Source organism: Struthio camelus, chromosome 1 (assembly GCF_040807025.1).
Source record: "Struthio camelus isolate bStrCam1 chromosome 1, bStrCam1.hap1, whole genome shotgun sequence".
Taxonomy (NCBI): Eukaryota; Metazoa; Chordata; class Aves; order Struthioniformes; family Struthionidae; genus Struthio; species Struthio camelus.
In genome coordinates this window covers 140,905,582-140,917,928 of record NC_090942.1, presented here as the reverse complement: position 1 = coordinate 140,917,928, position 12,347 = coordinate 140,905,582, and the positions used below count along the sequence as shown (strand labels likewise).

General features: G+C 45.2%; 2 long non-coding RNA genes across 4 annotated transcripts in view; one reads left to right on the top strand and one right to left on the bottom strand.

The window, feature by feature from the left end:
- The window catches only part of LOC138062399 (uncharacterized), a 36,420-nt gene extending 29,254 nt beyond the window's left edge, over positions 1 to 7,166 (bottom strand). For all 3 annotated transcript variants that reach the window (XR_011136447.1, XR_011136448.1, XR_011136449.1), the window contains exon 1: positions 1,201 to 7,166. This is a non-coding gene — a long non-coding RNA (uncharacterized lncRNA). The remainder of the gene's footprint in view (positions 1 to 1,200) is intronic.
- Positions 1 to 8,477, top strand: part of LOC138062397 (uncharacterized) — a 49,475-nt gene extending 40,998 nt beyond the window's left edge. The window contains exons 5-6 of the long non-coding RNA XR_011136445.1: positions 7,531 to 7,642; positions 8,377 to 8,477. This is a non-coding gene — a long non-coding RNA (uncharacterized lncRNA). The remainder of the gene's footprint in view (positions 1 to 7,530; positions 7,643 to 8,376) is intronic.
- Positions 8,478 to 12,347: the final 3,870 nt, after the last annotated feature.

The following is a 12,347-nucleotide window of genomic DNA, read 5'->3' as shown; positions in this document are numbered from 1 at the left end:
TCCTGGTTTCACATGCATTCTGCTTAAGGCACATTTGATAACTGAGCTAAATGAAAGTTGGGCTCCACCCCATTCTCATTCATATCAGTAGCAAAATAGCCATTGACTGAAAAAGTGGAGCCTACACATTTTTGCTCTCTCCGCTCCTGTGTGACAGTTTGCATTCAGGTGTAAAGTAGCTGTGTACCTGTGTACAGAAATGAGCTCTCTGCCTTCCCGTAGTAATGTGTTTTGGCAGTAACCCCGCTACCTCAATACATATTAAAGTTGGGATGTTATTCTTACTGTTGTTGGTTTTCCTGTGCATGTGTGCCATATCCCACCAACCTTAAAACATGCCAGGAAATGCTTGTGTTTCTGTCAGATATGAACAAACCTGTACCTAGTGACAATGACTGACAGAGGATGGACAAGGTGGCACTTCAGCGAGCAGGCACAACAGACCCTGCTATGTCCAGAAACTCTAAGTCACTCTGGGAGTTCCTCTTCCTATGAGGAAAAATGAACTCAGCTCCATTTTTCTCCACCGCTACATTTTTCCTGCCCGTGACAGTGTTCTTGGGTGCATTTCTCCAAGCCTGACACTTTAAACATAAACATCACAAGCTTTATCAATGTTTAACCGCCAGCACTGGTCCATACTATTCTGTGTGGAATAAGCTGAAAACTCCTGAGCAGCTGAAAAAATAGTGCTTTCCAAAGTCCCATGCCTGCCGGCCTGCCTTAATTGCCCCAGTAGTAATAATAATCAAGGAGAGACATAAACAAGCCTGGGACAATCCTAAGTGCCGAGCAAGCGCGGGGCCTTTTCAACCCACAGCCAAGAGCATGTGACTTTGCTTCAGCCAATGTCCCTCCCAGTACCCATCTGTGTTTGCACTCAGATATCGTAATTCCCCTCTGCCCTGAAAGGCAAATGTGAGGGCAAAAGCACTGAGAGTTTCAAGAGCTGTACGGACACCAGGACTAACTTTTCTGTCACACACGGCGGAGAGATGAAGCCTTCACATTGTGAGAGCTGTGCCTTTCACTCTCAGGAAGGAAACCCTCCACCCCTCAAATCCAGGCTGCTTCGGCCAGAGACAACTAAAATTCGTGCCTGTCTCAGTGGAAATGCTTCTTCACCCTTGCTCTTTGCAAACTGTTACTGTGAAAAAAAGCATCACTTCAATAAAGCTTAAATGGCCAGATGTGTTTTACCTTAACAGCTCCGTCTGACGCTCCTCAGACTGGTGAAAGCTCGAATGACAGGGAGGTGAGTCAGGTTTTGAGTAGACCTCATTGCCGTTTCTGTATCTGCTTGTGCAGGAAGCTTATTTTCTATTTCTTCTTGCTAGAAATAAATTAATTTAAGTAAGGAGTAGTGAAGGATAGGTAGGTACAGAGGTAGACAGACACACACACACAGATAGACAGACAGACAGACAGACAGACAGACAGACAGACAGACAGATAGCTCTACCCAAACCTAAACTTTGAAAAGTCTAACCTGCTTAGGATCTTACAAGACAGAGGAGAAAAGTTTGTAGCAGTTGTATTTGTTCGGGAAGCCAAGACCACAAGGGAGCTTGATGGCTGAATATGCTTAGGACAGTTTTAAAGTAACTTCCTTAGATACAGCTAACAGCAGTGAGCCACGGGTGGTAAAATCCACCCAAGAAAATCAACACAAGGCAGTAAACTCAGGGTGAGCTCCACGTTGCCACCAGTTTAAAGTTAGCTCAGAGATAGCTATATATGAAGGAGTGCCCAGCACAGGTGTGTTCTCAAGGGCAGGGCTATTCTCCAAACTAAATTAATTAATCCTAGTATAGCACATGCATAGTGGCTTATGAAAATTATGGTTTTAGAATGTCAGCTTTTGGGGGCAGGAACCCCCCACTGTTGGCTCGATATAATTCATAATATCAGGTGTGTTATTCTGCAGCTGGTCGATGAGCACCATGTGCAGTACTGGGCACAATACGCAGGGCACTTTGGAGAAGTTCACTGAGTAGTATTTCCCCATCTCTGTGCTGTCTCTTAGGAGCAATTAAAATGACAGTCCCCACAAGGTTTAGCCCGCAAGAGAGCCTAGGCAGTTTGATGTCATTAGCCATTGTTTCATGTACTGTGTTTATTTTGGTTATCCTCTTTTCAATGGAATTGTGATAAGAATAGCCTTCTTGCCTTTCGTATATATGGATTTGTTTGTATGTTGAATAAAGAGACCATAGGATTTTGAATGTATATCTAGCTTTACCTTTGCATTGAAAGAAACCCAAATTCAATAGTAGCATAAAAATCCAGTCTCCCCATCTGCCTGAGATTTCTCTTTGTACTCTCTGTTGACACTCATGCACATGTCATATAATTACTTAGGAGAAGTTTAACACTGGAGAAGCAAGGGGCTGCTGCATAAGGCAGGAGAACTACGGTGGTGATGCTTTTGTGATGCCTTATGCTGAGGCTGTTACTTATGCACTTTCAATATTACTACTTTTACTCATGTAAACTACCGGAAAGAAAAGAAAATAAAAGTTGCTGCAAAATCCAGGAAGTGATGACAAACATTTGTCGAACTTTGGCACAGAAATGCCCTGTTCAGACAAGAGATGTGCTAGGGTATTGTTCTCAGTTCTCTCAAATATTTTGTAAATTTCTAGAGATGGCTTTTAAACTTAGTATTTGCACATACATCTGGCAGCAAAGAACTCCAACCAAAAAGAGAGATTTTAGACATTTTTAGTCCAGAGACCTTTGCAAAATATCCCCCATGTGGAACACGTAAGGCAAATAATTAAAGGCTCCGGGATTCCCTGCAGATTTACAGAAATCTATCTGAAGACTGGAACATATTTATCTTCCTTCTCGCCACGTATTAAAAGTTTCAGAAAATGATAGAGTAAATTCTTAGCTGCCATCAAAAGCTGGAAATCAGAGCTGAAGGTCTCCTTATCTGGCGCATTTTGTTATTGACTGCACGCAGGCAGCCTTCCACTCAGAGACGATCAAGCAGCCTATCCTCCAAACTGTTGCTTTGCAATAACTTCTGCATGCACTAAAAGAATGGCTCAACACTCTTCTTGTTCGTGGGTTAAGGGGAGGCAGGAAAACCAGAGTCAGACAGATTGGTGTGGGAGAGGAGCATGTGCTACTCTAGGGTATTTAGCTTCCTGTGCAGTAATCTGAGCTTCCCAAACGAGCCTCCCCTCTCCTACAAGCGCTACCTGCTTGAATCATGACCTGTTGCAAAATTCCCTTTGTCAAGCACAGTAAAAGAGGAAATGCCATCACTTGTAAAGCCAATTAGCGCCAGTATCTGTCTGCATAGAACAGGCATTATGCAGTTGCTTTTCTGAAATTAAGCTTGGGGGGTGGGGGGGGGAAGACTCTCCCTTTAAACACATTGCTCCATGAATTACTTTTGTCTTCCTCTTATCAATAGAGCATGGCGGAATGTAATACAAAACAAATGGTGCGCCCTAACAAGCAACCGAACACCAAAATGCTGATGCCCCAATAAACGCTCTTGTACTGTTGGCAGCTAGATAGTGCAGGAAGAAACTACCAAAAAAAGTGATTGTCTCTTCATTTTGCACTCCCAGCTCATGTTTCCTCTAACAGTATACTGTGCTAGAGAAAAGCAGTGTCTCTCAGAGGCTCGAGCATGTGAGAATAAGATTTCACATGTGAAAGTGAAATCTGAAACAACCTTTTAGCTCTTCTTCCTTTAATTTATTTTCCATATGATGGAGAAATCTACGTACAGCATCTATTTTTATCTATCCAGTCATCTAATGTGCCAGTGATCCCTTTTTCCATTATGAATAATAAACTGATATGGGAATTAATCTCTGGTGCTTTATCACATAGATATTTCATGTCCTCCTTTTGTGATATAATTACTTTTCAGTTTTGTTTAATAAATGTAGACACAGTACAGCAAAATTAGCACAAGGTTAGAAAGTTTGTGCTCCTGCTCATGTTTTAAGACACTCAGCAGAGCTCAGGCCAAAGCCCACTGAAGTCAATTTTAGATATAGATGCTTTTATTGACATCAGTGGATATCTGATTTAAGCTCCCGTTGCATAGCTTTGGGCAAGTCCTCTATCATCTCAGCCTCATAGTTTCACAAATGGGGACCGTATATACTTATATGGAAAAGGGGCGCTGATCTTTTTTACAAGGCTTCAAACATGAACATACAAAATGAGACATAAGAACTATGCATTTCCTACCTACTGCATTTCCTACCATGTGAATTTCCTAGAATGCAAGAAAGAACTCGCAGCCTTGATATAGTTCATGCCCTCACTGTAGTTGCAAACTACATTGTAAGAGTCCAATTTCCTTCTAGCAAATGAGATCAGCAATGTGGTGAAAAGTACACTCCTTTAACATGCAAATGGCTAAAGAGAATGCATGTCTAAAGGGGTACTACATCACTGAATACATACAGACTGAATTTTTTTTAAATAATCATGATCAGGGACTGATGACAAAAAAAAAAAAGCAATAAAAGCCATAAAAGCTCATCAATATCTAAAATAAGAATTCCTAAGCCAGTTATCCTTTACATAATGCGGCCTAGGAAGTTTACTGAGGATGTCAGCTTTGCAACATCCAAGTGCACTTTGGAGTTTGTTATCCCCGAAAGTCTTTTTGACGTGGGACAGTCTTGTATGAACAAGCATCTACCTCACATTCTCCGAATAGCAGCAAAAAGAAGCAAACATAAAAGGACATGGATGTGCAATAAAAATGCCATAAAAAAGGATTTATTTTTACAGCAATTAGCTTATGTCCTGCCACTGAAATGTAAAACCCTCATGTGCTTTCATGGGACAGTATTGTCCTCATATATGTAGTAAAGTGCATATGATTTTTCTATTTAAGATGAAACTGTGACTATCAGCATTAATCCATGAGAAAAGGGATATAGGAAAGCAGAGAAGAAGCAGAAGTGTAAAGCCTTTATTTGTCTTTGTCTCTCAGTACTGTAACTGAACCTAAGCTTATTAGAGGGGCCTGCTTCACAGAAAGCAGCAAAGCTCCATTTAAATTCATGGGTTACTCTGATTCAAGGGAGCCGTGAATCTGTCCCAAAACGAGCAGAAGTGGAAGAAGGCAGGACCGCCACCGGACAAGCTACTTCTGACCAATCGGACTCCAGTCCTGCAAACTGCAAACTGTCACTGGTCTTTAATTTCAAGAGTGCAGGCACCACACTCGGCTCAGGGGAATCCTGATTTCTTCAGGCACGTTCATGAGTGATAGCAGGGGCCCGACAGGAGAAAAATTCTAAAGAATACGTATATTAAATTTCCTATCATCACTTAAGAGGTCAAAAAATCTTCAAGACAGGGAAGTCTGAGGCTATAGTATTATCAGGCATGCTGATGAACTGATAATTAGAGAAATTTCACAATTTGCAGTCACAAGGTTCAATGCTCACAAGTGTCGAAATAGTAAACTTTGTAATAAACTCATCTTAGAGAACTTGCTCACGATAGTAAAGTTAGCAGGTATCCAGTACTGAAGATCCCTCTAGAATCCCTTTAATGCTGTTATTATGAAAATCTATAAATATTCCTAAATGATATGATATGAACCTTGCCGTTTCTTTCCTAAGTGATTCCTTTGGCCTTCAGCTCCACATAGCTCCCGGTTCACAGATAGGATGACAGTTCCTATCATCTCTCTCAGCAATATATCTTGTTAATCTCAGTTTTGGAGGTGCTCATAAACTGAGGGAGAAAAGCAGACTTCATACACCACACCACAAACTCTGCTTTAAGAAGACTCTGGGCAGACTGGAAATCCTGGCTCATTGCAGGAAGTATTATTGGGGATGCAATGGGGACAAGATTTTCTCCTGTGAGATTACGGCTCTGGAAATTTTATGAAAACTGGCTAGCTAAGGGGGAAGAGCATAGCCATGAAACAGAGGACACAGCATCCCCAGGGTGTTTATTGAAATGTATTTACAATTCTCCTTGCATATATTAATACTGCTTATGAGCCATAGCTTTTAATTCATCAGCAATCACGCTCACATCAGATACACTGCTGGAGGGCAGGGAGCAAGGAGCAATACACTGAACGGTTTTCATACGGATGGCCCAGAAGCAGTAGAAATTAAGCTGATTTCCACACACCCAATCCAGGCTTTCACAAGGCCTGTCCCACCCTCTCACATCTTGCGTCTCCCCCGCCCCGCTGCCTCGGCTGGCTCCGCAGCTGCTAGACAAAGGCGCAGAGATTTGCCTGAATTGTTGTCATTCTCCCACACGCGCACAGGCACAGACACCCCCTACATCCTCCAGTAATTTTGCATGGATAATTCAGTTTACTACCCGACACTGTAAATACAGAAATGAGTCACCCGTTCCATTCATCCCTTTCTGCCCCCCCTACCCACCAACAATTGCCTGTCCAGCTAGATTATACTATTTTTAGGCTCATTTGCTGTTTAGGGCCTGCTGTTTGGATTCCCCCGGCCAGCCGCTGAGGAAATCTCGGGCTCTGTGGCGTGGGGGGCTGGCCGGCCCGGCCCGGCCGGAGGGCCACCACTGCATCAGCCCACGCTTCGCCTTCCCCAGCCACCCTGAACCACAGCAGCCCGGAGATGCTTCACAGCAGCCCGCGGCCCGCCAAGGCAGCCGGGAGCAGGGGACAGGGCAGTGGCTGGCTGCAGCTATTGTCTGCTCATCCTGCGCCAAAGCCCGGCCTGGCCCTGGGGGATTTCTTTCTTTCCCTTGCAGCCGGGTTGCAGGGACAGCTACAGGATTTCTTTCTTTCCCTTGCAGCGGGGTTGCAAGGACAGCTACAGGATTTCTTTCTTTTCCTTGCAGCAGGGTTGCAGGGACAGCTACAGGATTTCTTTCTTTTCCTTGCAGCAGGGTTGCAAGGACAGCTACGGGATTTCTTTCTTTCCCTTGCAGCGGGGATGCAGGGACAGCTACAGGATTTCTTTCTTTCCCTTGCAGCGGGGTTGCAGGGACAGCTACAGGATTTCTTTCTTTCCTTGCAGCGGGGTTGCAAAGGCAGCCGCGGGGTTGGGAGCAGGCCCCGGAGCTCTGCCTCTGGAGGGCTGAGGGTTGCGTCTTTTCCTTTTAAACGGGGAAATCTGAGTAACACAATCAGCGAGCCGTCGGGGGGGGAGGGAGGGCGGAGGGCTGCGCGGCCGGCGAGAGGCGCCCACCCGTGCCCGTGGGCACAGGCGCGGGCACGGCGGGGGCCGGGCAGCGCGGGTGGGGCTCGCCACGCCGCGGTCGTTGTGAGGGGGGACAGGGGGCGCCGCGGCGGGGGGCGGCGGGGCTGGGGACCCCCCCCATCGCCGGTGGCGGCGCGGCCCCCCCCCCCGAAACGCCCCGGCGGGGCTAGCGTAGTGTGTGTGTGTGTGTGTGTGAGTGTTTGGGGGGGGGGGGGGAGGGCTGGGCGGGAGAGGGGAGGGGAAGGAAGCAAGAAGAAAAAAAAAAAAAAGAAAGAAAAAAGGCGGAAAGCGGCAAAATGGTTAGCGGATGACATCACCGCGATTTGCATAGGCGCGGGGATAAAACCGCCCCGCCAGCGAGCGCCCTTTATACTCGCGTGCGGAGCGGAGCGGCGAGCACCGGAGCGGCTGCGGGGCTGAGCATCACCGGCGAGGCGACACCGGTGGGTCCCCGCCGCCCCCCGAGCCCCCCCCCCTCCCGCGGGGCGCGGAGAGCCCCGGTTCCCCCCCCCCCGCCGCTTCCCGCGGGACCCCCGGGGCCGGAGCCCGCGGGGCCGGCGGCGGCGGCGCTGCCCTCGCCAGGCTGCGGGGGGAGCGGGGCAGGGCAAGGGGCTATTGTCTCGGGGGGTGGGGGGAGGGCATTGTCTCGGAGGGGCTATTGTCTCGGGGCCGCGCTGCTGCAGGGCGGTGGCGTGCGCGTCGGGAGCGGCGAGCGGGCTTTGTTGTGGTCCGGGCGTCTTATTTTTGCATTTCTTCTTTTCTTTTTTTTCTTTTTTCTTTTTTTTTTTTTCCTCTCGCCATGATTTAAAAACCCGGTCAACGCCGGGCGCTTGCCCGCTCTTGCACCCCGCAAGGCAGCGTGCAAATACTGGGAGTTGCCGCCGGCGAAGGCAGGCGGCGAGCAGCGGCGGCTCTGATGCTGGATTGAACTTGCATTTCTTCTTCTTTTTTTTTTTTTTTTTTTCTTCCCCTTCCCTCCCTTCCCCTCCCCCCTCCTTAAATACTACGCCGGGGATTAAACAGTTTAATTTCGGCGTGCGCTGAGTTTTCGGCTGCCGAGGCGGTGCCCCGCTGGCCGCGCTGGGAGCGGCGGGCGCGGCCCCGCCGGGGGAGGCGGCGGGGGGGGGGGTCGGGAGCCCTCGCCCGGGGGTAACGGGCTCTTCCCTTGTGTGCGCAGAGTCACCTGCCAACATGTCCGACAAACCAGACATGGCTGAAATTGAGAAATTTGACAAGTCGAAATTGAAGAAGACAGAGACGCAAGAGAAAAACCCGCTGCCTTCAAAAGAAAGTGAGTGTGGTGTCGGGCGTGCGTGGGGAAGGGCGGTGGGGAGGCAGCGCCCAGACAAAGCCGGGGGAGGGAGGCGGGGAGGGAGCCTCTCCACTGAGAGTACGCGGCCACCCTACTACGGTCCTAGAAACCATAAAATTGGCGTGAAGCAGTTTTTAATTAAAAATTTATATTTCGGTTTTGTAGATGCCTATTTTTGCAAGCTATAGCCATTGTCGTGTAAATGCATTTCAGGCTTTTGATCTTTATTTTTTTTTCTCCTCTTTTTTTTTTTTTGTTCTTCCTCCCCTTTTAGCAATTGAACAGGAGAAGCAAGCGGGTGAATCGTAATGAAATCTGCCCTTCCAAATTATGCACTGTACATTCCACAAGCATTGCCTTCTTATTTTACTTCTTTTAGCTGTTTAACTTTGTAAGATGCAAAGAGGTTGGATAAAGTTTAAAATGACTGTACTGCCCCTTTCACATCAAAAGAATAGAGAGAACTACTGACACTGAATGAAGGCGCTGCCTTTCCCTCTGCCTGTCTGGCTTTGGTCCTGGTGGCATGAAAGAGCTTGCATGTTGATGAAAGAAGAACTTGGGTGGGACTACAGTAAACTATAGTAACACACGAATAAATGCAAAGCTGTACCAAGGTCCTGCGAGCTGTAAAATGCAGTTAATCGAGTGCCATTTTTTTTTTTGTTCAAATGATTTTAATTATTGGAATGCACAATTTTTTTAATATGCAAATAAAATGTTTTAAAACCTGGATGGTATTTATGTCCTCTTTTTGGAGAACTGTATCAAAGGATGTGAAGCATAAGTGCCGGTACTGAGACATGGGATACTAGAAAACCTTTGGAGATGATTCAGACCTCAGTCGTCATTATCAGTTTTTTGATGCGTGCTCTGACCAATAGACTTAATGTATATTCGCATCTCTTGAAGCTAGTTTTTAGACCATTTCAGTAAAAATTGCATTGCTTATGATTTGTTGCCATGTGAGTATATATTTCACTTTAAATATTTATTCTTTGATAATTAATGTAGAAATTGATAGAGGCAAACCTCTGGCTAAGTTTGTTTCTTTGCCACACCCATAGCATATCTTAGTAAGAACCGTACTGTACTGCTGCACAGATTGAACCTCAGCTGTATAAATCTATGGTTCCTTTAAATGATGTATTAATTGACCAGGCCTTAAGTATTGTAAGAGGTGACTTGACTACTCAGTCCATTGTTGAACATATGCTTTGTAGTATTCTGAAGATAGATTAGTGGATGGTGTCCCATGCAAATGAAACTTACTAAAACGTTCGTGTTTTGAACACTGCTGTATAATGTCTTAACCACTTCTTAAGAACTGGTATCAAAGAATAAAAAGCTACAATTCATCTCCTAATTCAAAATTAACATTTAGGAGCAAAAAAATTAACTGGTAACTTGTAAAATTTAGATAATGACTAAATCAGTTGCGTGTATAAATAGCAGTACTCCTTATTGCTAGTTTCTGACAGTTAATTCAGGCCTGTGACACTTCCTTGGTTATTTTTCCTCAAATGACAATGGGTGAAATTTGGGAGCTGAGGAGGTCACTAGGAATTGACTTTAGTAATCATAATTTCCCCCATTTTCTTAAAATGTTAAGTGAGTAATTAGCATTCTGGGGAAAAAGTGCTTTCAGAGACGCCTTACAGGAGGTTGTGAGCATGTTTCTTCAATACCTTAGCTGTGTATTTAGAGCTTGAGCCTGTATTTATTTGAACCAGTTGCTATAAAGCAAAATTTGTTTTTCTGGGCAAGTGTGGATTTTTTTTTTCTGAAGCTGCTGACCTTCACCTTGGGGAGCTCATGTACATTTGGGGCTACATCCTGTCACCTCTCGTCTTTGCAAGAATCGTAGCAACAAGTTCTGTCCTTAAGCTTATACCAGGGAGCAGAGGGCCTGACTCCCTGCTTAGATGCTTGGTGGATATCCATGGTGTTGGAGAAGAAGCTAGCCAAGGGTGCTGCGTGCCCCTGGGTGAAGCCCATGGGGTCCCATGGCAATTGAAAGCTGCAGAACGAGGCGTTTGACAAAAATCCAGGATTCAGGCCTGTACCATTTTCATGCAATTCATACAAAGATTTGGGAAGTCCTAGTGGCATAAGGACCTCACGGTAAATTAAGCTGATGAATTAAGGAGTAAAATGAACCTTTTCTTGTGCTGGTACATGTTTTGTAGGCGTTCATTTTATTCCCCGTGTATACAGGGAAAAGCGCAGGAAACTTAGCTTGAGTTTCTGAAAAGTCTAAACGATCAGCTCCCAGCTACTGATCTTAATCAAGTAACACAGGATGTAACATGACTAAATTCAGAAGTATACAGTCTGAACTGTACGTGCGCAAAAGAGCAAAAGCAAGTGTCTGGTTGCAGTGGATTCATCTATGCAAAGAAGAGCAAAACTATATTTTTAAAAGAGGTAAAGCAATAGATGTACATAGCTCTATATAAGTGAAAGCGTATGTTGAAAGCCAGAATGGTTCAGTAAAATAGTAATAAGTTATGAGGCCTTTGACTTCTGGATCACAAGTCCAAATTGGCCAGAAGACAATGCTGACCAACGGGTATAACCATCAGCTGCATGTCTGGTGGCTAAAGGCACACGCAAAGAAGTGATGAGGCTTGGCTCTGTTTCCAGGAGGTAGGGCAGTAAGCTACTACTACTGTTAGCATCTCCATTTCTGGGGTCAAGGACCAAAAAAAAAAAAAAATTAGCTGGAAAGGAAACCTTTCAGGTCAACTTCAGCATTTGCTGGAGGCTATCATCCCCTACTTTGCACCTTGTTCAGCCATTTTCTTATATTCAGAGCAAAACATGGCAGATATTCTCCGTGCTTTGCATAGGCAATATTGCGGGTCACATCTGACACCCGCTTCACACCAATGCAATTGCATGAAAACTGAATCGGGTAGCTTGATTGTAATGTTCTGGGCTGTGTCTACACTGTTTGTTCACTGCGGCTAATAAAAGAGACCGATCTCAGGCTATCAGTCTAGAAACTTTCACTGGCAATAAATCGACTAAAAGAAAAAAAGTATACAGCCCCGAAAACCTGGTTATGAAGAAGGGTCATCTGAAACAGAAAGGCACATATGGTTTTTGATCTCACATGCTGTGCAGTCACATTATCCCAGCCCTGCGAGACTAAGGCTTTACGGCGTCTGTACGCTGCCTCCCTGCCCCCACCAGAAACGCAGCTCCATCCAGGCTATGCAGGGAGTAGCTCTGCCCTCAAGTACTGAACCAAATTGTTCTTTTCTCAATATTTAAAGAAATGATATTCAGGCACCTCCCAAGATATGATTAACTAAGTATATATTGTACAGAAAGCGTATGCTAACAGTATCCAAAATAGGTCATTGTGGTACTAAAGTTAATTAAAGAAATGTCAAGACTTTAATGCAAGCTTTTTGGTCTTCTAGACTATTTTTGTGCAATGCTGAATGTGTGATAAAACACCACTTCCCTTAGTAACCCTTTACTTCCCTAGAAACAGTGTAGAAATGAACAGTTCCTATCTTGCATTGTAATCACATATGGCTGACACATACAGCCACTGAACAAAGTAATTGTATTAATGTGTACTAATCCAAGCATCCTATGAAATGCAATGAGCACATAATGCAGTGTTTAGTGCAATAATTCCACAGGGCTGATACTAAAAGGGATGGGAGGAAAAAAAAATGTAGCTGGTGCCTGTTCATTCACATACATACACTACTATTACTATGCAAAGAACCTACGACGGTCTTGGAGAGCTGTCTTTCGTGAGATCATCTGGCGTGCTAGCATTGTGCATTTTCAATTCAACAGGCAAGGCAACTGAA